Source organism: Colias croceus, chromosome 18 (genome assembly GCF_905220415.1).
Source record: "Colias croceus chromosome 18, ilColCroc2.1".
NCBI classification, from domain to species: Eukaryota; Metazoa; Arthropoda; class Insecta; order Lepidoptera; family Pieridae; genus Colias; species Colias croceus.
The window spans coordinates 6,569,586-6,594,834 of NC_059554.1; the positions used below are offsets into that span (position 1 = coordinate 6,569,586).

At 32.1% G+C, this 25,249-nt stretch overlaps 1 protein-coding gene across 3 annotated transcripts in view; it reads right to left on the minus strand.

Annotated features, from left to right (window-relative positions):
* LOC123699989 (hemicentin-1-like) overlaps positions 1 to 10,105 on the minus strand; it is a 91,269-nt gene extending 81,164 nt beyond the window's left edge. For all 3 annotated transcript variants that reach the window (XM_045647065.1, XM_045647064.1, XM_045647066.1), the window contains exon 1: positions 9,912 to 10,105. The gene's annotated coding sequence lies outside the window, so the exon portion shown is untranslated. The remainder of the gene's footprint in view (positions 1 to 9,911) is intronic.
* Between the last annotated feature and the right edge of the window lie 15,144 nt (positions 10,106 to 25,249).

Consider the following 25,249-nt stretch of genomic DNA (forward strand, 5'->3'; position numbering starts at 1 on the left):
GTTTATAGACTATAAAAAAGCATTCGACACGCTGGGTCACGAGCAGCTTTTACAGGCTATGGACGAATGTGGGGTAAGGGGACCAATTAACCAATGGTTCCGAGAATATTTGGCGAATAGAACTTTACGTACCGTCATCAATGGAACGACTGGAGCTGAGATACCTGTGGAGCTAGGAGTCCCGACCGGCTCCGTTTTCGGCCCGGTTGGTTATATTATGCACGTGAACAGCGTGTCGAATGTGGTCAAGAACTGTAAGGTCTGTATGTACGCAGATGACATGTGCCTGCTGCTCGCCGGCAACGACACAGCAGTCATGGTGGACAAGGTACAGAGTGATTTCGAGAACGTGTGTAAGTGGGCACATGACAATGGTATAATTCTCAATATACAAAAAACTAAGTGTCTATATATTTATTCACCACACAATAAAAATGCTAAAAACTCAGCTTTTCAAATTAATTTAATAGGCCACACATATGAATGTTTTCATAATAATAAAACTAACTGTGTATGTAGTAAATTGGATGTCGTTGACAATATTAAATATTTGGGGTTGACAATTGATAAACACTTTAATTGGAAATTACATGTAAATTATGTGTGTAATCGTTTGAGATCAGTCTTGGGACAGTTTTACTACCTAAGTCGGATTTTAAATAAACATACTCTGTACGTTGTTTACTATGCACTTGCTGACTCAATAATAAGTTATGGACTGAGTTGTTATGGATTAACTTTTAAAACATACTTAGATCAAATTAAGAACCTACAAGTAAGATTAATTAAGTATTTAGTTCATAAGAAAGTTCGAAAGAAGTTTAAAAATAATGACAAATTATTTCCATATTGTAACATCCTACCTGTAAATTATAAGGCTATATATTTAAATGCCATAGATACATATTATAGTAATGACTTTAAAATTGTAAAACAGTTTAGATTTAATACAAGAGCGTCAAAAGTAAGAAAATTTTATGTACCAATAACAAAAAATTGTTATGACCAGCGATCTAGAAAATATTATATACCAAAAATTTGTAACATGTACCCGATTTTACTAGACGAAAATAAATTAAAAATAGGATCTGTAAAGAGTAAATTAAAAAAATACATTTTGTCAAATATCTAGTACTAGCTTTCCGCCCGCGGCTTCGCCCGCGTTGGCTGAAACTTAACATAATATAGATTATTTATACTGAAACCTTCATCTTGAATCACTCTAACAGTTGAAGAAAAACAAAACTGCATCAAAATCCGTTGCTTAGTTTTATAGATTTAAGTATAAATAGGTACAGAGAAATGTGACTTTGTTTTATACTATGTATGTCATTTATAGCGGTATTTAAGTGTTTGTTTATCAACTAATTTGGCAATGTATAACCCAGGGTAATCTATAATAAGTAGGAGCGCATCGCCAACAAACTGTTTTACAGTTTGGCGAAAATTTGTTAAGGTTATATAGTGTTAAAATATAGTGTAAATTAATAAATAAAAAAAAAAAAACATGTGGATATAGCTACTCTAAAACCTTACTCTAGCCATAGATAATATAGTACTCTATCTATAATAGAAGTATACAGACCACCCAAGTAACTGTTTGGTTGATTCGAAACTGTTTGCTGAACAGTTAAACAAAGTTTAGCCTAACTTGTACCAAAGCTACCTTTAGTACCTATAGGGTAAGGTTAAATACGATATCTGAGAAACCCCGAAATAGCTACAATTCCCCTATTTATTATACAATTCATATTAAAATGTTTCAACATAAATGGCGCGTGGAAATTACCAAGCCAGATATTACAGATGCCTTTCCAGCTTAAATCGGAGTTTTACGAAAATATTTTAGGACGTAGCAAGGCTATTCCTGTAGCGAAAGCTCGAAGGAAACTTATTCTACACGTTCATGAATTACTTTGACTATTTGCGTGAGGTAAATTTAATGTATGTTACGGCGCAAGTGTTACAGCTAAAGTTTAAAAGAAAATTTATTGTATGTTTGTTTGTTTGAACGCGCTAATCTCAAGAACTACTAGTTAGATTTGAAAAATTCTTTCTGTGTTAGATAGCCCATTTATCGAGGAAGGCTATGGGCTATATATCATCACGCTGAGACTAACAGGAGCGGAGTAATGCGGGTAAAACCGCGAGGCACAGTTACTTGCTTATATTTAGGCAAAAATATTTTAGGGAGTTTATATAGATTACTATTGTAGTTAACACTGTTTAACTGTGTTTTTTTATTCTTGTTTTATTCTCAATTTGTTATTCTTGCACTCCTGGAAAACAGGTAAACTGTCTTTGGAGTCTATTATTGAGTTTTATTTTCAGTGTCTGTTTCATTGAAACCGCCTACGAATAAATAAACGAGTTTTACACAATAATTAAAAATATCGATAGCTTTCGTGTTTATTGACATATTACACTTAACTGCAACCACGTGAACAAATTTACGATCAGCAACTACTTAATTATTTATGTCAATATATATTAGTTATATAACATAGCTTTCCGCCCGCAGCTTCGTCCGCGTTTTCAACGAAAAGTCCGCATAGTTCCCATTCCCGTGAGATTTCCGGGATAAAACCTCGGTTCAGTAGTATTTGCGTGAAAGAGTAACAAACATACACACAAAATTTCGCATTTATAATATTAGTAGGAAGGATTATCATAATGTATGTGTCATTTTCGACGACGCGGTTGGCGCAGTGGTAAAGTAACTGCCTACTGAGCCGACGGTCCCGGGTTCGTTCCCCGGTCAGGGCAAATATTTGTGTGATGAACTCAATTATTTGTTCTTGGGTCTGGGTGTTATTATCTATATATGTATTTATTAAATATTATATTTATCGTCGCCTAGTACCCACAACACAAGCCTTAATTGAGCTTACTGTGGGACTAGGTCGATTTGTGTAATAATGTCCTAATATTTATTATTTATTTATTTATTAACCGTAGTAATCTAACTTGAATATTATAGCGTTATTTCAAATAGGTACGCTAAATTTAGCTTGTACATAATGAATCGATTCGTGGTATTATGGTATAAGCAATTATAGTACTAGACGGATATTATCTCTGCCGTAATATTCTAACTTTGCATGAAATGTTAATGGAAATTCCATATATTATATGCAAAAATAGAATTTCTAATACAGGAATATATTAAATAGTAACTAGCAAATCCGGTAAACTTTATTTTACGTTTATAAATTAGGTCTTCGGGGTATGAAAAATAGATTACAACCGATTCTCAGACGTACCAAATATCTATTAAGAGGAAAATTTGATGTTGTTTATTTGTAATTTTTTCGCACAAAAATTACCTACTGGACCGATTTTAAATCAATTTAAAATTCTTTCTCCAATGTCTTGCATTTTTTCCTGAGACACATAGGCTATATTTTCATGTGTTTTATGTATTAATATATAAAAATCAGTCGATCTGTTTTTTTCAATTTGAAATATAGATCGTATAATATATTATTTATGAAACTTTTCCATTTTCCTTGTAAATAAACACATAGAACAAATAACATCATTATTCACGGAAATTGTGATAAAGTAGGTACTTATGTTGTTATTATTTATTTTTTCGTAAATTAAGCTCGGATGAGTTTGATTGAACGACAACTGACAAGCGCTGTCAATGTCAAATAATCTCTTGTATACAATATAAAATCAGTATTTCAATATTTATTTATTTAACCATTATTGTACCACACTATTTAACATTACAATGTACAGTATATATATTTGTATGGATGCGAGGTAATGTACAAAAGGTGACCTTATCGTTTAAAAGCAATTTCTTCCAGGCCACCTAAGGTAGAGGATAGATATACGTATAATACATAATATAATTAATGTAAATATATTTAGTAGGGAGTTCAATAAAAATATAAAGTATTTTTTATTGTAAGCAAACAATAAATTATTAATATATTTTTTTATTGAATCTCCCCGTGACCATGCTCGTTGTAAAGTGTGCAAAACCACGAGTCAAATTATATAATGAAAAAAATAATTGTAATCCGTTAATCTCAAAATTCCATCACTGTTATCGTTTATCGTTAATTAAAAGGAAAGCTTTTATGCGAAAATACCTTTATTCTTGACTAGCTTTACGTCCGCGGCTTCGTCCGCTTTGTCTCATACAATGCTAAAACGAATCCTCCTCTTGAATCACTGTATCTATCAAAATCTGTTGCGTAATTTTAAATATCTAAGCATACAGTCGTCGGAAAGCGACTTTGATTTATACTATGTAGTAAAAATATAGGTACCTAATAAATTCGTACACTATAGTAGAGCCATTTTAATAGGCAACATTTGACAGTTCAACAAAATTCAACAACGTAACCTAGTAACGACGACATAGAATAACATAATATTTCGTTTTGTTAGAACTGCACATTTGCTTAACTTTTTTCAATTACGATTACATATTTATAATAATGATGACCGATACAAGTAATTTTAAGATTTCATTTTACTGATAAACCATTCTAAACATAATAAACAATTTCTGAATTGAAGAACTGACGTCGCTACAATTTTGTGTCAATAAACCTTTTTTATTTTTAAATACTAGAGACGTTACTCTAAAAATCGAAATCTGACATCTAGAATCGAATGCATTGATTACTTGTGAATAAAAATCATCATAAATTAATTAATTCGATTGACAAATGTTTCAAATCCGTATCGATTAATTCACTTTAATCGATGTTTTTAAGCAGGTTACCTCTCTTCGTAGATAAAATTGATAGACGTCAAATGTTGCCTATTAAATTGGCTCGACTATAATAGTTCAACGTGATGACATAAGAATTCAACTAACACCGATCTCTTACTTGGAGGGTGTCGTTGCGTGACTGTTTCGTATTGACCCAATTTTAAGGCTTAAAGTCTCTAAAATACAGTATACTAAAATACGATGTATAATGTAAGATTTGGTGTATCCCGAGCAATTGCTAATTATTTTGTTAATTGCGGAATGTTATTTAATAAACATAAACGTGTTGTTTCTTAATTATTTTAGAAATTAAAATAAATAAAAAATGAAGTACATATTATAATATTGTATAAGTACGGTTTTACTGTTATTTTGCGGCAGATAGTATTTTTTTAAGTGCCTTAAATCATAATGATAGGAAGTATAATTTTTAATCTAGCTTGTTCGTTTTCTCTACATTTAGAAAATATATTCTACAACTTAGTTCTACAATATATTATAATACGCAAATGTAAAAGGGCTGACTTAAATGGGATGTCAATCTTGCTTATTTTCGTACTCTTCTTAAAATCAAATACTAAAATAAACACAAAGAGGTTGAAAGGCAACTTTACACTACAATACTTATGCTACAATGTATAGGTACCTACTACAAATGGTTTGCAGCTTATTAAAGTCTTTGTAGTTAATTTTTCAGGTGGCAATACGACAATATGGGGGTCTTCAATCAAGTGTTAACGGGTAGCAACCTGCTAGGGAAGCGCGTACCATCGTAAAACATCTTTCCTTTCTTCAGCTTTCCATCAGGCGAGATTATGGTCAAGCGCTTCCCTATCTACAATTAAAAATAAAATAAAAAAAACGACTACGATCTACGACTTGCAAGACATCTAAAGATACATTTCGAATTCCCATTAGATAGAATGAAAATTAGAGCAACTTATTTTGCTTCCCAACTAAAAATCCGCCGCAAATATTCATGAATTATATAATACACATTTATATGGATATCCCGTAGCCTCCAGTTGTTATACCATCCGTTTGCAAACAAAGCAAATGGTAAAAGTTGGAAACTTTTGAATACGTGGTAAGAAATAGCGTGTGTGCAAAATGGTTATGGAATGAATGGAATTTATTTTTATTGTTAATAGCACGAAATCGAAATATAACACGAGAATAGAATCTTCATAATCTATACATATAATAAATCTGTAGAAGGGTCAATTCTGTACATTGAAAATATTGAAAAAATAAATAGCAGGGGGTGTTACTGGATCGATACCAAACCCAAATATGTGATTAAAAAATTTTTGTCTGTCTGTCTGTCTGTCTATCTGTATGTTCAGGCATCACGTGAAAACTAACGGTTCGATTTCGATGAAACTTGGTATAATTATACTTTTTTATCCTGGGCATAAAATAGAATACTTTTTATCCCGGAAAAATACGTAGAAAAAAATAAATCTTAACTTTTCTTAATTTTTCCGCGCGGACGGAGTCGCGGGCGGAAGCTAGTATTTGAATAAAAGCTTGATGGACTGGAATATTATCCATAAATTTTGGATTCGACAATTTTAGCATTAGGTATTCAAGAAATATTTTTGAATAAAATGTGTTGGCTAATTTCGATTAATTCAAGGAATATTTTTGTATAAAATGAGTTGGCTATAAAATCTACATAAAAGCTAGATTGACAATATATTATCTCAGTAATAAAATCTTGTTTTAGGTAACCTATAAAACGAAAGAAATTCGTAAAATCATGCAAAATAAAAACAAGTAACTGCATAGTACAGGGGCCGTATTATGACCTCTTATTTCCATACAGATTACGCCGTGAATTGAATTGACTGGCAAATTCATATTATGATCGCAATAACCAGCCATGGTTAATTATGATATTATATGAAGCCAGTCAGTTCAATTCAAGTCTGGAAATAAGAAGTCATAATAAGACCCCAGGTATAGTACATCCTTATGTACTATTATTGTTACTAGATTAATTATCATTATAATAAATCAAGTAACAATAGTAAATTATATTGAAATTACTTCATTATAACACTTGTATGAAACTGCAGCCAACGATTTATTCATAACGCGTTACGCGAGACAGCCCGGTAAAATCTAAATTATTCCAGCTTAGTTAGCCCACTAATGATACCTAACCTAACAGACTATTGTTAAGCCACACTTGCATTGTAACAATGACATATCAATTAGATATTAATGACATTATAATGGTTTTAAAACGTAATTTCTGAAAGCTGTTCCCTAAGGTTTTACCGCATTGCTTCGCTCCTATTGGTCTTAGCGTGATGATATAGAGCCTATATAGTAAATGGATTATCTAACAGTGATATATATTTTCAAATCGAACCCTTAGTTCCTGAGATTAGCGCGTTCAAACAAACAAACGAACTCTGCAGGTATATAATTTTAGTATAGATTTCCGACGTGTCAATATTTTTAAAGCGAAACTTATGTACCTATAAATTTGATTCATTTTTCTATTAATATTTATTAGGTTAAGAATATAATGTGTACTTACTAGGAACTTCGATCATTAATTACGACAAAAGTTGTTATAAATGATCGAAGACTAGGAATTAATACCTCTATGGTTCAAAGGAGTAGGTACCTAGTAGTACCTAGTAGTCAAGCTTTCTATATTAAACAAAAGATTTTCACATTATTAATCCAAACTTAATATTATAAATATAAATGCGAAAGTAACTCTGTCTGTTACTCAATCACGCCTTAACTAATGAACCAATTTGCATGAAATTTGGTATAGAGATATTTTGATACCCGAAAAAAGACATACCTAGGCTACTTTTTACCCCGGGAAATAGGATAGGTTTTATCCCGGAAATCCCACGGGATCGGGAACTATGCGGGGTTTTCTTTGACTGTGCGGGCGAAGCTGCGGGTGGCATATCTAGTATAAATATAAACATAGAATAGTTATTAATAATTTTTCGCCTGATTTGGTTGAGAATTGTCAATTCAAACACAGAAAGCTTTGAAAGAGCTATACAAATGCTTCCAAAATTATATTTATTTCATTTTTATTTCGCATAAATGAATTGAATGGACATGTTATTACTGATTCTTTAACAATAACTTCATAATTACTAAACTAGCACACCTTGGTCTAAGTGGAGTTCTTTTAAAGTAGTAAAGTTATATAAGACCATATCTCGGACTAAGGAAAGGATATCGATTTTATATTGAAAGCTCATTGTAAAATCTTTATATTTTACTTAGTCCGAGATGTGAACTTTACTTTCAAATAATTTCACAAGCGTAATTTTGTTTTTAGTAACTTCGTTAAAATCTATGCTAATATTATAAAGTTGAAGAGTTTGTTTGTTTACTTGAACGCGCTAATCTCCAAAACAACGGGTCGGATTTGAAAAAATATTTCAGTGTTAGATACCTACCTAGGTAGTTCATTTGTCGAGGAAGGATATAGGCTATATAATAATCATATTAATACTAAAAGGAGTGGAGCAATGCGGAGAAAACCACGGGGCACAGCTAGTATAGTTTAAATTGAAGAGAGGAAATGCTAAAACGTAGGAAAGATGATACATATGCTAATATGCTAATATTGCACAAACCAATAACAATTTTATTTATTAAACAGTACAACTATAAAAAACCTGTACCATCGTGAAACCGGTTTCATTTCCCACCTTGCTTTATACCTAAGTTATAACATAATATTATTATTGAGTTGGTACCATAAAGGGTAAATGTATCTCTCTTCATTATCAACAACAGATTTTAATCTTATTGTTTATTTGGAATACAAATATTAAAACATTATTTTTAGAAAATAAAAGCAAAAATAAAACATAATCTTATTCGTCCTACCATTTAGGTAACCTGCCTAGTCATATTATAAACTTATAAAGTATATTTATGATAAAAATATTCTTTATACGTAGGTACCTATAGAAGTATTATTTCTCTTCGATGTATTTTCAAAATATATACCTACCTATTATATGACTAATATATTAAGTCGCAGATCAAGTTTCTTAACCAGATTCCCAGAATTGGCTAAGACATTCAAGGAAAACCTAAGAAGAGAAATAAATCCTTACCCGAACCTTCGCTCAATAACATATACCTATACCTATTAATGTTTTTTTTAATATATTTATAGACTAGCTTCCGCCCGCGACTCCGTCCGCGCGGAAAAATTAAGAAAAATTAAGATTTTTTTTTCTATCTACGTATTTTTCCGGGATAAAAAGTATCCTATTTTATGCCCAGGATAATAAGGTATAATTATACCAAGTTTCATCGAAATCGAACCGTTAGTTTTCACGTGATGCCTGAACATACAGACAGACAGACAGAGAGACAGACAGACAGACAGAAAAAAATTTTTTTAATCACATATTTGGGCTTGGTATCGATCCAGTAACACCCCTGCTATTTATTTTTTCAATATTTTCAATGTACAGAATTGACCCTTCTACAGATTTATAACAATACAGACATATAATATTAAACTAATAAGAACAATATAACATTACCAATACATCATTCTTTGAGACAGGAGTAAAATAAAATATATCCTACACGACTCTACTTTCTATAAGATAATCTCTATTATATCATAGAACGAGCATAAGGTAATGATATTATTATGGCCTAAAAATGAAGACTCCTCATATTTAATGGGCGGCTACAACAAAGTGAATCCGAGCCCTTTAATGATGCTCAGTCATTTCCAAACTTGTAATTAATTCATCAGCTGTTTCTAATTGTGCGTTTAAATAAACATCATTGCTTCTTGCGTTAGACACTTCCAATCCATTTTAAATACATCATAAATTTTACATTACTGTTATTAATAACACATCAATTCGAATAATGAAATTTTTTGGTAGAGCAAATGCTCTTGCGTTCATTTTCATTAAAAAGTATTAAAAAATTTAATACTTACAATATATTGCTTCTCGCTTTAGATACTTCCCATTCATCTATTTTAAATGCAAATCTTATATATTTTACGTTACTGTTATTAATGACTCATTAATACGGCTAAAGAAAATTTTAGGTAGAGCAAAGTTTTTCAACAAATCTGTAAAAATTAAAATTAAAAGCTCTATAACTTATAATTAGTTTAAGAAAATAACGTGGTTGTACTCACCCAAAATCCAAAAAAATATCCACTCAAAATCCACAGAACAACTCAAAAACCGTATACAACAATAAAGTACAAAACCACTATCACACGCGGAACAATAAAAAATGTGTTTCAGTTAATTAAAAATTTTCATTCCAAAAGTTTCGTTTACGATGTTGTGAACTAGCGAGCGACGAAACACGTGCGCATCGCACGAAGGAAATTTTTGACTGAGCCGCCCTGAGTAGCAACCTAGCAGTTAGCTTTGACGAGTTCAATCGTAGGTTGAGCACACATACGAGATTATCTTGAGACTCTTGGTACACTTGACAATATCTTCCAAAGCGTATACCGAGAATATCATATACATCGTTATATCGTAGATAGTATGCTACGTTGAAGAATGCGAAATTGCACATGCCAATTTGTCTTTTAAATAAAATTTGTTTATACATCTTGTTAGTTCAAGCAATTTAATGTCATTATAAAAAAGCAATTTCGTTAATTACAATGAAATAGCCGGAACAAATTCTGTTAGCGTTGATTGCTATAAAGTTTAAAGGTGTCGGTGAAGGGCGTAACTAAATAAAACAGTGTCGCAAATGAGCGTATAAAAATTAGATTTTTATACTTTACTACGCTTTTTGGTGGCAAAATCCTCATCGCTGTCAAGGCCAACTCTTTAAAGCATGTCAAGTGGTCATAATTGTGCAAAAAGAACTAAGCAGTAAATATAAATGATAGTATGTATGTTATTAGTGGAGTTTATTGATGGCTTGATTCAATGCTTTCCCGTAGAGCTTTTGTTTGTAAACCTGAAACATAACATAAAATCATATCAATCATAAGTAAGAATCGTAATATATAAAAATCAATATTACTATATAGCTGTAAGTTCTTAGATCTACGGAGATTTATTGTTCTTGCCTTTGAAATTTTTCACTAGACTTTTATTTACTTTACTTTACTTCGAAACTTATTTCAATAACACTGTTTTCACTGTATTTAAGTTCTTCAAGTTAATCAAATTCGTTGAGGAGCAATAGAGTGACAATTCTTTTTCTGATTATTTTTCTTTTTTATTAATGTAACGATTCTGGTTTTTATCTGAATGATTTGGCTGTATATATATTATCATTTGTAATCATACGTGGTATGTAGCGTGACTTCCGTGCGCGAAAGTAGCATTTTTTGCCTATCCATAAAAAGTAAGAGGCCGATTGTTCTCAATGATAGCGTAACCCAAAAAAGTAATTAAACTGTTTGCAATCTTTGCGCTAAATAAAGCGCGCATCATTCTCCTTTTTATTAGGATTGATGGCTTTCGAATGATATCAAGCGTCAGCCAAAGAATTAAGGAAACAAAGGGACAACGAAACAGCGCTGACGTCACGCTGTTTGCCGGGATGCACAGGGAGCGTCGCATTTATGGGCTCATTAATTTACGGGAATGGCACTTTGTCGCTCGCCTCATTGTCACCCCAATTAGGGGTGGCAACTCACACTGAATGATTGATATGTGCCTAGAATTATATGGGGCATTCATTATTGCCTTATTTATTTCTACTACAGCCCAGTTAAGCGAATGTTTATGTTGGAATTTGAAAGGAGACTCGGTTTTTCAGGTCACTGAAGAAGTAATGGGGTGACGTGTCAACTACGAAGTGACATAGGTCAGCTTTAAGTTAGTTACGAGTATAACGTGTGTTTCAAATGTGTTTTGTTTTTAAATATTGTTTTATGCTAGTTAATCTTGTGTTTATAAACTAACAATATTTGTCAGCTTTGTTATTTCAGTAGTCTGTATACATTAGTCGGTAATTATCGACAAACTAATTCATAGTCCCGTATTCAGCGGCATCATTTTCATTGCTCTCTGCCTTGTCTTATGCCTCTCCCTAATTTGATGGAAGTATACAATGGATAAATTGAGATGATGATGTAGAGATTGATCCCGAATATGTAGAGATATTTTATAGAGCTCAATTATTCGTACAAATTGTTTGACAAAAAGAAAAACCGACACCGCGGATGAAATTTATAGGAAAACAAAAAGAAGGTACGTAACATTGTCAGCGCTGCAACATTTTTGCATAAAAGCTCATATTATTATAGCCATCGTTTTAATGGCTTCATGCTTCAAGTTCTCTTCGAAGTTAGTTCTGTGTTGAGTACGTTAAATAAGCAGTGTTTTATTGTACATTACTTAGTATTTTGTATATAATTGCGCTGATAAATAAACGATGTTTATTTCTAACTGAATTATTGAAACTCATTTTTAATAATTATAATTTGAATAAATCAGCTAATCCGTATGAGATTTGGTACACAGATAGATAATTCTGCAGCTTAGATTAGAACAAAGGTTTCCTTTTCGCGGATACCACGCGAGAGCAGCCGCGGGATCCAGCTAGTATTTAATAAACTTGTAAGTATAACAAGCATAAAAGATTTTCATAATGTGGAATTGTGAATGTAATGATAAATTGTGTTTAAGTCGATAAAATAACTTAATACGACATTATAATAGGTGACCAGCTTATAGATTTTAGAATAGATATTGTAAGTCATCACTAAAATATAGATATATGTGATAGCACAGACTTTTCTATTAGACTATGAACAGAAATATGCAACTAAACATTATTTTGTAAAGACACTATGCAACATTGTCAATGAAAGCTCCCAAGCGGCTTGACTTTTAGGTCAATTTAAACAATTTTCAATTTTTCATTATAATACCTGTTTGAATTCACGCAAATTCATAACAAATGAAACACCTTAACGTTTCTCATGAATGTCTCTGTCTTTTGGTAAAACCACATACATTGGTAGTTAGTAATTTTTGTGTTAATCGCGAGGAAACAGACAGATTAACGGTGGAAGAGCTTTTCTTACAAGTTGTAAGTTGTTTAGATTATACTAGCTTTCCGCCCGCGGCTTCGCCCGCTTTGTCCAAAACATAATAAATTACATACTAACCTTCCTCTTGAGTCACTCTATAGTCTTAAAAAAAACCGCAACAAAATCCGTTGCGTAGTTTTAAAGATTTAAGCATACATAGGGACATAGGGACATAGGGACAGAGAAAGCGACTTTGTTTTATACTATGTAGTGATGAATCTGTCTTTTGTTTTTTTTATGAGATATACGTATATGATCTAAGTCGTAGAGCCCTGAGTTTTTAAGTAAAGTAAAAATTGTTTAGCTTTCTTCTTGACTGTAGAGTATAGAGAGACAAAAAGTTACCTGACGAAATACGAATTAAAATATTTATGACATGACATTTTATGACATGACACGTGTTTTGTATACTATCGTATACAAAACACGTGTCATGTCATTATATTATAAATTAATAAGCTGACGATAACAGTAACTGGACATATTTACAAATATCAATACATTCACACGTGAAATCCTAAGTATTGATATAAAACAGAGACAGTAGACGCGAACATTGTAGATAATAATAGACCATTATAGAGTTGTAAATTAAACGTATGAATTATTTCAAGGTGTTTATTTATTACTGGACGAGGTCTGAAGTCCTCGCTACCAAAACTGCGTGGGTGAACAAACAGGACATTTCAGAAACATTTTTTAAGCTATTGCATAGCTTCTATCGCGGGCCTTGAGCGCGGGGACCAAATCGAGAAATTCCGTAACGAAAAAATGTTGAAATCATCAAAAATTATTGATAAGAGTTTGACATATAAAATACACCTACTTAAGTGAAATATTTTAATATAGGAGAAACTATATCCTTTAAAGATTAGATAATTAAAACGAAACGAGTGGGCAGAGTAACAATCCAAAACTAATACTGAAATAGTTTAAACAAATGGATAACGGGATACAATTTGATTAAATCCCGGTCCAATTAGACTCGATGTTTAAATATTAATATCAATCATCGTTATTAAATTGGCGCCGCTAATCTATAACACTATTATGCAAAATAGCTTTTCGCAATATAAATAGGACAGCTATTTAATAATTCAAAGCGAACAGGTATCAATTTAAGTGTCAGCTTCGTGATAAAATATGCAAGTGATTGAATATCAAATATTTTTCACCATTCGTGACCCCACGATAGAAATAAAACAATAATATGACGAATATCAAATTGTCTGCGCTGATTATTCCTCGAATAACTTAAACTTGAGAAAATGTTCGTTTTTTGCATAATAAAATAGGTCGCGAATTCATTTTTAATTTAAATTCTATACATATAGTTAGCATTTAATATTTGTTGATTGGATATGATTAATATCTTCTTTAAGTTATATTTTTATCTCAAAATCTCAATGAAAAAGCTTTTCTCACATTGCAGGATAAAAAGGTCGTAATGTATTCCATTTCTGCCATTTAGTATTTTAGGCGTGAAACAGCAAAAAACATCTTCCCAACCAAATAAAGTTTCGGCTTTATAAAAGTAGATATTTATTCCTAAATGGGCCATTCGTACACAATATTTAATAAATTCAAACAACACATTTTCAGGGTATTTACTTTAATAGCACAAAATAGCAAATTTTTAAAACGTGGTGTGATGTAACACGCCTGGTAAAGGCAGATATCGTTCATGCAATAATTCGGAGAGTTTTGCATGACTAGGTAAGTCTATGTAAGCGTAACGGAATGGTGTGTTATGGATTTTGTATGAGATTTTTGATAACAGTAATATTTGCGTGTTTACTTATTTTATTTATTACACTTTATTGTAATACAATCATTAAATAATAAGAAACAAAAAAAGAAAATATGGTACTAGAAAGATGTAGTACCTACAATTGGCGGCCTTATCACTAAGCAGTGATCTCGGCCAGGCAACCAAGCGGTAAAAAAGTGAAATATTTAGTAAATAGAATTTTGGAATTTTATATGTGTATTTATATATTATCATGTTTTATGTTGTGGGTGGCATTGTAGCACTTGCGGTTTGATGGATTTCAGCACGAAATTCGTCTTAATTGTGAAAATGACATTGGGTATAATTAATTATTTAAAGTAATTAATCCTCCGGCCACGGTGAAATGCCTTTCGTATTTTATATGTGTTTCAACGTTTCATCACAAATATACCTAATATACTAGCTTTCCAGCCGCGGCGTCGCCCGCGCAGTAAAAGAAAAACTAAAAGATAGTTCCCGTTCCCGTGGGATTTCCAGGATAAAACCTATCCTATGTCCTTTCTTGGGTATCAAAATATCTCTATACCAAATTTCATGCAAATTGGTTCAGTAGTTAAGGCGTGATTGTGTAACAGACAGACAGACAGACAGAGTTACTTTCGCATTTATAATATTAGTATGGAAGTATGGATTAACACAAATTCCTTTGTAAATAAGTTTATATTATAAGCTTAGTGTAGAAAAATTTAATCGGGTATCCCCCACACCCAATAAGCGCTACTCAGTAAATTTCTCTTACGCCCACGTGGCACAAACATTCCTTGTTATTATTTGTAACAAACAATTAAATCCTAGCACAGCCTTGACAAACAATGACGTATAATTATTAAAGTTACTAACGCCAGTACCGCCATACTTAGAACCTTGACAAAGTTAATGAAGTAAAATTCAGGTCAGTGGTCAAAACAATCGGCTGAACTAATCAGAAACCTTCTACGTTGAATGTATTTCAATGTTATGAGAGTTAGTTTGAAATAGTTCTCCGGGATCGGGATGGCAATTGAAAGCCGTTTTATTAGTTTCAGCGACGCTAAAGAACGAATTATTTTACAGACTTTTCCAATTATGGATATTCATTTTGCGATGTTGGACGTGCGAAAGTTTCTGCGGTTGAAGTTATTTTGACAGGTGGTATTGTAGAAACGCTTGGATAGTGGAAAATATATTAATGTTTAATTAATTTTGTAAGTGATCGTATGTATTTATTAATCGTTCAAAATTCATGAAATTGTACATATTAATATATTAACAATAGAGTTGGTGTACACTAAAATAAAAACATTTTACTTCAGTTTGTAATAATATATTAAATTGGTTTTATACATTCCGTTTGATAAGAAGATTGTGTTGCTTATTGTTTGTGGCAACTCGGTACAGTTAAAGAGATAATTGTTGAGTGGCAGAAATTATCTGTACGACTATGGTAATGATGTCTATTAAAGCTTGGTTGTGACTTATATCCAAAAAGTTTATTAACATAAAAAATTGTCGCTTAAGATCTATTGTTTATTAATTGTTTATGTTGACATAATACTTCTTGTTTAGATTGCGAATGTGTTCCCGCATCCTGTCTAAAGCAGCGCGTTAGTATACAGGGTGAGGTTTTAGTCGGTGGGAATCCGACATAACCCATGGCTCCTTCCCCGGGAGCCGTGGGTATCTTAGTCAAGATTTCCCCACTTAAAAAAAATGTTGTTTAACATGTGGTCATAGACCCTAATAAAGGTAATAAGGCGAATAGTTCTATCGAATTTTATAAAGATTGTTGTAAGACAAAATAGATATTTTCATAAAACAGTTACACGTGTTTCCAATGGGATAACAATTGAATTTGATACATGATTCATCAACGTTTTATAACAACATGGATATGAAAGAATATAACAATTAATTAGCATTAAACACAATTAATAGTGCCTGTAACGAAGCTGGTTGGCTGATTAATGACAGGGTAAACATTTCACTGTAATGAGCTTGACCGCGTGATTTCAATGACGCTGCTGAAAATTGAATTTTGTTAATTTCGCATTAAATTGTATAAGATGGTGGGAATGGAAGATTAGAAGATACTTATATATTATTATAATTATAATTGACTAGCTTTCCTCCTGCGGCTTCGCCCGCGTTTTCAAAGAAAAACCCGCATTGTTCCCGTTCCCGTGGGATTTCCGGGATAAAACCTAGCCTATGTTACTCGTGAGTCGTGGATAATGTAGCTTTCGAATGGTGAAAGAATTTTTAAAATCGGCCCAGTAGTTTATGAGCCTATTCATTACAATCAAACAAACAAACAAAGTTTTCCTCTTTATAATATTAGTGTAGATTAAAAAAACTAAGAAAGTATATGAAAGTAAGATACCAACCCACACTTTACTAAGCCACACACGATTCTTTCTCAATAATTACAAATACTATAACCTATTTTTATACGAGCTCCTTAGAAATTTTATATGACAACAATTATTTATTATACATTTAAATCGGTGCTGTGAATTACTCGTGAACGCGTCACTGATATAAAAACGGTCTTTCGCATTTATAAAATTATTAACTATCTACGTAAAAATATTTGGGTTTGATATGCTGTTGATATACGTGTATATTAAGTGCTGAGATATTTCAATCTTGACCATATTTGTAAGAAGAATATTTGTAAGTACTATATTGTAATTTAATTGGTAAATTTTAAACCTCACCTTGACTTACGACAATCGCTCGGGTCAAGGCGCTTTATGCCACTAATGGGTAAACTGATTTGTCATAGCCAAAAACAACCAATTAAAATTGTAATAGGATGGGAAATAGTTAATAAACATTCTATAAATTTGCTTCTAAGTTTTCCAGAAGCAGATATATAAGTTTACATACCTAGATGTAGGTACTAACATACTTCCTATATTTCGTCTAAAATACAATATATCGCACCTTCGGTAGAACAAGGGCATAATTGTCAAAAATTGCCAAAATGACTTAAATATGCAGAAATGCTTTAAAAAGGCCCTTTCAACTGGAGGGACAAAGACATTCGTTTAATTCCTACAAAAAACAGCCAGATTGAAATAGTGGCGTTGTCATTTTGGCGCTATTTTGTTTCTCTCTTGGCGAGACAAAGTCTCATTGGTTAGTTGTGCCATCGGCGGGGACTGAGCTAGCTGTCACTTGGAGCGCTAACGTCGTTTATGTAAATATGCCCTATAATGTTTTTGATTTCTGGAACGACAAGGCCATATCTGTCACACTTATGCCTAGTTTACGATTTAAAAATTGGGAGGACAAAGTCGTTCAGACAATTGTGCCCTTGTCTGTCCAAGATTTGTTATACTCCATGGTCTTAAAAGTAACATTTTATTCCGATAATTGCTGTAGAGAGCAAAAAAACAAGTTAGTTTTTTAGAAATTTAAACGATAGGACTGCCAATCAAAATACAACAAACACCCACAAATCTATCCTCAAAAACTTTCGAGTTTACATAATAAATAATAATATTAGTAAGATATTTATTCGTAAATAATTATTTTTCTTTTTCAAATTTGTTTTTGGAATGTATTATTTTGCTGTGAACACATTGCCTATAAAATCGATCATACATAAATTAGGGGACCCAGCATAAGCCGATGCCGTCCATTCTGGAATGTAAAACGTGCAAAAAAAGCTGGCCCAATATCAATATGCACTCCGGCAGAATACATAAGCCTTATAAAAAATGCCACGAAAAAGGAGGAATTATTTAATGTCAAGGAATTGAATTATGATTCTTTCTTGTTCTGTTATCTTAATATAATATTATTCCAATTTTTAAAGCGATTCCAAAGAATTTTGCTAGGAAACATAATAGTTTCAGATTGTTGAAGATGTGTAATGGCTGATTAGTAAGTTTTGATCTCTATTTTTGTGATAAAGTACTGCGGCTTTCTAAAGTGTTTAAGAAAATAAAACATTTATACAAAAAAACACGTTATTATCATTCCAAAATTATTAACTTAAAGCTTTAGATATGGCCATATTTACAAATTAATTTTCTTGTTGGTGGAACAAGGGCACAAATGTACACCTACTTAAGAAAAAAATATTATTAAAAAAAAAACTAGCAGTTTTTAATATTTGTAAACGATACACCTAATAGAATATAGTATATAGTTTATGTCATACAAAGCAGAACAACCATAAAAAAATTATTATCATAGCTAGACCACATTAAGTACTACAAATATCTTAAAATGGCTCTCCTGTAAAATTGCAAAAACTGTAATTGTGCCCTTGTTCTACCGAAGGTGCGATATATTAACGTAATATCACTTTTTCTATTAAAATTAAAATAATATTTTTGATATACAACCCTAAAAGTCAACCTAAAGTCCTAAAATGAATTCAAATTATTCACACAAAAGAACTTATATTCCATATTCGGTTTCTACGACTTAATAAATACCACAACAGTTATAATAATTTTTTACTTACATTTCCATAAGTTCGTATTAAAAATACCGATGCTTAATAACTCTATAGTAAATTACACAGTACGTCTTGTGTGTGATTGAAATTTATTTTCGAATACATCTTTATACCAGGAGTAGAACTTCATTAAGTTTTTGTATCGACCACCTGTACTTAATGAGTTCAAAAGTGTTGATTATTGACTCTGATATATTATTATTATTTACTTTTGATTCGGAAATTGTTGCCGGTTTTAGTTGCTTTGAAATTTATTCAGCCAATGCTAACGAATTTCAAGCATATGTTCTATTGTGTTGTATTACAATAAATGTATGTACCTGTACCTACATTGTTTTCGCCACGTTTTCGCGTATGGTTTATACATTTACGTCATAACAAAGGAAAAAATATAAAAAGGCGAGATGTTATGCCAACTTCGCTTACATATTTGATTATAAGGTAATCTCTACATCATGTATACGGTTTATGTAAGGGTACAAGAAATTAAAATCCATACTAATATTATGATGCGAATGCTCTGTCTGTCTGTCTGTGTCTCAATCAGGCCTAAACTACTGAACCAATTTTCATGAAATTTGGTATGGAGCTATTTTGATACCCGAGAAAGGACATAGGCAACTTTTTATCCCGGGAAAATGACGCAATCCCGGAAAGCCCACGGGAACGGGAACTATGCGGGTTTTTCTTTGACTGCGCGGGCGAAGCCGCGGGCGGAAACCTAGTTTTGTTTGTTTGGCATCAGAGAGCCGTAGACTCGATATATATTTCAGCTTGATACCTCCACCCATTCCTGAGAAAAAGTGTGTTAACAGACAGACAGATAAAGTGAGATGAGTTCAGTTTATTTCCTTTCGGATGTCGGAACCCTATATACATCGCTAAAATTCACAATGCTTCCAAGATAAAACTTTACCCTAGATCAATATCAAAATTAGTAAGCAAGTATTTCGTAATTATGAAATTCGATACCATCATTCCTCGACTAATTAAACATCAATACATCCATATTCCATACTATTAATATTATACATTCGAAAGTAACAGTCTGTCTGTCTGTTACTCAATCACACCTAAACTACTGAACCAATTTTCATGAAATTCGGTATGGAGATATTTTGATACCCGAGAAAGGACATAGGCTGGTTTTTATTCCGGGAAAATGACGTAATCCCGGAAATCTCACGGGAACGGGAACTGCGGGTTTTTCTTTGACTGCGCGGGCGAAGCCGCGGGTGGAAACCTAGTTTAGTTAGTTATAAATAATGTTATAAGGTTGGTATCGAATATTAAAAAAATGGTCTTATTTATTAAATTACTAGTTTATTTTACAGCAGATATGACAATAGTACCTAACCACAAAAATTTAATTGAAGACGATGTTTGCTTAAAACAAGCTAATCTCAGAAGCCACGGGTTTTAAAAATTATTTCACCGTTAGATAGTCCATTTATAAAGGAAGGCTAAGATTATCGCCACGCTAAGACCAATAGGAGTGGAACAATGATTAAAACCGCGGGGCACAGCTAGTTATTAATATTTTAATACGAGGTAGGTACGGAGGTACCTAATAACTCTTTAATAAATTTATGAACTGCGTCAATTACATTTGGGAGACGGAGGGATATGACAAAATATTTAATTACAAATTAAAGGCTACGATGTATTTTAAACTCATTGCGTCCCCTGGCTCTACCCGGGTTGAAATTTTTGTTTCACTCTTTTAATTTTAGAGCGAATTTTGGAAGTGATATTTAACTTACATCTTAGGTCTACATGGTCTACACCGACATAAGAATTAAGTATCTACTATCTACTACACTTTTATAAAACATATTATTTTAATTTAGGGCCGATTTTTGAATGCTTGGATAAAACTTATTCGTCGAATAATGTATAAAACTACCATTTTAAAAACGTATTCTAATTGCCCGTATTTGACAGTTTACGTGACATTTTAATGTTATCGTATAATACTTTATTGGACGGATAAGTTTTATCCAAGCATTGAAAAATCGGCCCTTATACTACTATCACACTATTTGCATTACTGCTTTTAGAGCATATAGGTAGTTAGTATTAGATAGAATATCTTTTATTGTTGGCTAATTCCAGATCAATCTGGGTGATACGATAATGGAAGAAGTTCTGAATGTATATTCTACTATAGATTAAAGAATGTCTATACCTACCATGTAATAATACCTCAATGATACCTACATAAAATTATTTTCCACGTACAGAGGCACAAATTTCCCATTCTTATTCAAAATATAATTTATCGAAGAATTTATCGATACAAGTAATACGAATTTTACAAAGCTACTTACCTATAATCTTGTTACGAGATTATTTCGAAAACTCATATTAAAAAAGTTATCATAAAGAGACCATTTATTAGGTATTTTGCGATGGAGAAGAAAATAAAAACTTTTACTCCCCATACATCATTTTAATAGAGCCTTTACAGTTAGGCGATCGCGGCAAATGGCGCAATTAGCGTAAGAACCTAACTTAGCGTTTTTTCTCGAAATTTCTATTCGAGAATTGTTATTAATTGCTTAATAAAGGAATTAATAAATGTATACTAATTACTGTTGAATATATCAGTGAATGGTTTTATAGGATAAAAAATGATACTCGTTAGCGCTCGTAGAAATTGGCGATGTTAAATATTTTTGTGTTGACCGCATTTTTACTGTTGATTTTTTTTTAGTAATCAATTACCTATTTGCCCTGTCTTTGCTTGAGTTCAGATTAAATAAATGAAAATAAATTATAACCTACGTACGTTACGTCGCGTCGGAAGTAGCATATCTAGGTGAAATAATTTTAAAACTAGTCATTTATTTTATCCACTTCAAACATTGCTTAACCGATTTTAAAGATTTATTTAATAATTCCAAAGATTATTGGTTATACATTTTTTCAAATGTGAAGTAAAACTAATTCAGAAAAGAATTCCTAATGAAAAAGCAATGAAAATCTCTTATATAGAAACAAACAGGTAGTAATTGTCTCTCTAATTAATAATTACTCCCTTTTAATATATCACGCTCCAGATACTAGAAAAAGCTTGCTTAGAATAATAAACCTGTGTTACTTTTCCTTTAAATACGGAATATAATACAATTTCTTGTTAAAATAATGAAATTTTTAATTAAAAATTCATTGTGCTATATCCATTGTTCGGCGGTATGCATGTATAATGTGTAATATTCTCAATATGGTGGTTGCGTTGAAACGAATGATTCGTGACCCAGAGTTCTTTGCTACTTTTCATTAGAATGAAACATTTTTTTTTAATTATTGTAATTTGAAAGTAAAAATAGGTCATTGTTTGGGAAAATATTAAACCAGCTGCGCATTTTATTAAGCGCTTATTACTTTTAGTGGAATGTGAAATAAATATTTTAGCGAGATATTTTATAGCGTTTTATTTAGCTTGAAATGTAACCCAGTTACTGCATTTACAAGTCGATATTATTCATTGGGTGTACGTAATAGCTACTATTACAGCCAATGGAAATTATTGTAGATTAACTTAAACTAATGGACTTTTATTTATAGACAGTAATTGGCTGTTATTTAAATAATAATTCAAAATTCATTCATTCATAATTAATAGTTTATTCATTATAAGTATTAAGTAGTGAAGTCCCATGTCCCCTAATCAGGGGCAGATGCATTATTACTTTAGGGACAAGTAGGTGATCAGCCTTCTGTGTCCTACCAGACCGAAACATTTTTTTTTCTTTGTCTCCACCGGGAATCGAACCCAGGATCCCTCGGTATTACGCCCACGCGTCAACCACTGTACCAAGGAGGCGGTCATTCATTATTACTTTTTCTGAAATAAAATGGCATGACTGTTTAGTATTTATTAATTTACGTAAGAAGATATGTAGATACGTACTGCAGACAATTTTCATAATTGTACGTAAAATTAATCAAAACAGAGTTTCCTAGTTCTATTCCCCGTTAATACAATAAAGGTGTGATATAGGTCGTATCGCATAAACAATCCGTTTTCCCGCCAAAAGTTGTATAGGCGCCAAAACAAAAGAACATTTGTATCATTAATTCCTTTCCGAGTGACTAATGGATTAAGGCGTCACTATACATCATAAGAGGTGGTAATGGAAGTATGTTTTAGATCGCTAATATCGATTTTAGCACTCATTATGTTCCACCTACGTTTGTTCAATCCATAATAGGACATCTTTCCAAATCTGACCTCAATTTTAATAATAAATTGTAAATGGATTCAATGTAGATTCGATCGTCTTGTTGAAGACGTTTGACAAGCCTTGAAGAGTTATTAAAAAGTACTTATTGCTTCGTAAGCAGATTATGGAGTTCGATATAAATATTCTTATCTTATTAAAAGCTTACCTATATAGAATAATAAATGTTAAATTATGATAAACTTAGTCTTCGAGCGTAGGGCGAATAGGTATCTTCTATTGAAGCGCGTACCATCTTTGACCACGATTTCGCACAATAAAAAAAAACTGTTTTGTCATGTCGTTCTTCATAATAAGTCGTAAAATGAAATAGTTTTTTGATAATTTTTTATAAAGCCTCTAGGTATTTATCCTCACAGAAAAAAAAAACACCCAGCTAATTAATATTATTTTTAAAATTAAAATTTTAATATATTTACAAACGTAACAAAAACTTAAATGCGTTTATAGCCATTTCCCGAATTGTTATCGTCTGTTATGTTTAAATGTAATCCTAGAGATAAGCTAAGTTTCAGTGCAATATGTTCAGCGATTTAAGGCATAGATTTTGTTTTAATAAGGGCCGATTTTTCAATGCTTGGATAAAACTTATTCGTCGAATAATGTATAAAACCACCAATTTAAAAACGTATTCTAATTGCCCGTATTTGACAGTTTACGTGACATTTTAATATTATCGTGTAATACTTTATTAGATGGATAAGTTTTATCCAAGCATTGAAAACTCGGCCCTAAGTTTAACAAAACTGTTTTTACTGTTTTCGATGATGTACACAGTGTGAAAATATTTATAAAATAATGACATTCCGCTTATAACCTTATGTCAGTCTTACTAAGGCAAAAAATGTTTATTTATGAACATTCATTGTTCCAAGAAAAAGCAACAATTAACTTCGCTTTAAAAATCACATTTACAAAGTAATAGAGCCCGAAATATAAAGAAAAACGCTTGTTAGCTGAACGTTATTGACATTCTCAGTAATTTGTTGACAGACTTCCGAGCCACGACAACACGGGTTTATTTAAACGGCTCCTTCTTTGTTTGTTTTCGATACCCTCATTAATTTCTCGTAAGTAATATGCTTCAGCTGTTTTGTGAAGTGTTCCGTTGAAATAATATACAGTTTTGAAAGTCGGTATCGGGAAACAAAGTTGAGCGGTTGGAATTGTGATTCCGCGCCAACTTTATCGTGCATTGAAAAGTGGCAACAGCACTTACGTAGATATGGAGAGATTTTCTCACCTAAAATTTGAATAGATTGGATTGCCCTCAGTATTTGTTTTAAATTTGACAATATAACAATATAATAAATATATTACGTTACTTCTGATGTTCAAATATTATCTTAACTAGATAATATCACAGTTTAGTTAGGTGTCCAGACACCTACCTTATACCTCGGATAAACATTAGAATTTCCTTTACGCTAGTGTTGCCCAAATTCAGTCTTGGTCTTGCAGTCTTGGTCTTGCGTCTTGCGTTTTTGCAAGACCAAGACCAAGAACAAGACCGCGTATTTTTAGCAAGACCAAGACCAAGACTGACCGTGCAAGACTTGAGCAAGAACAAGACATAGCCTGCAAGACTCTTGCGTCTTGCAGCTAGGACTTAGCGCTATTTCACTGAGTAGTTAGGTGTAACAGTTCGGTGTATAACTAGGTAGGTACGCTTAGGAATTCTATGAGACGCAAAAAACTGTATCAAAGAATATGAGAAACTGGACCTATGCGCATTACTAGTTATTTATTAATCTGCTTGATCTTTACTATGGCTATGTTAATTCAAGCTCACAATGTTCCAATTCTAATACGTTTTTCTAAGATTTAAAGTAAACTTTAATAAATAGTAATAGACTAAGAGCGTTTTCACATTGTCCGGTCCGATATCGGATATCGGAAGCCGATAGCCGATATCCGATATCGGACACAATTTGCCCTTTCACATTATCCGATAATATCGTCCCGA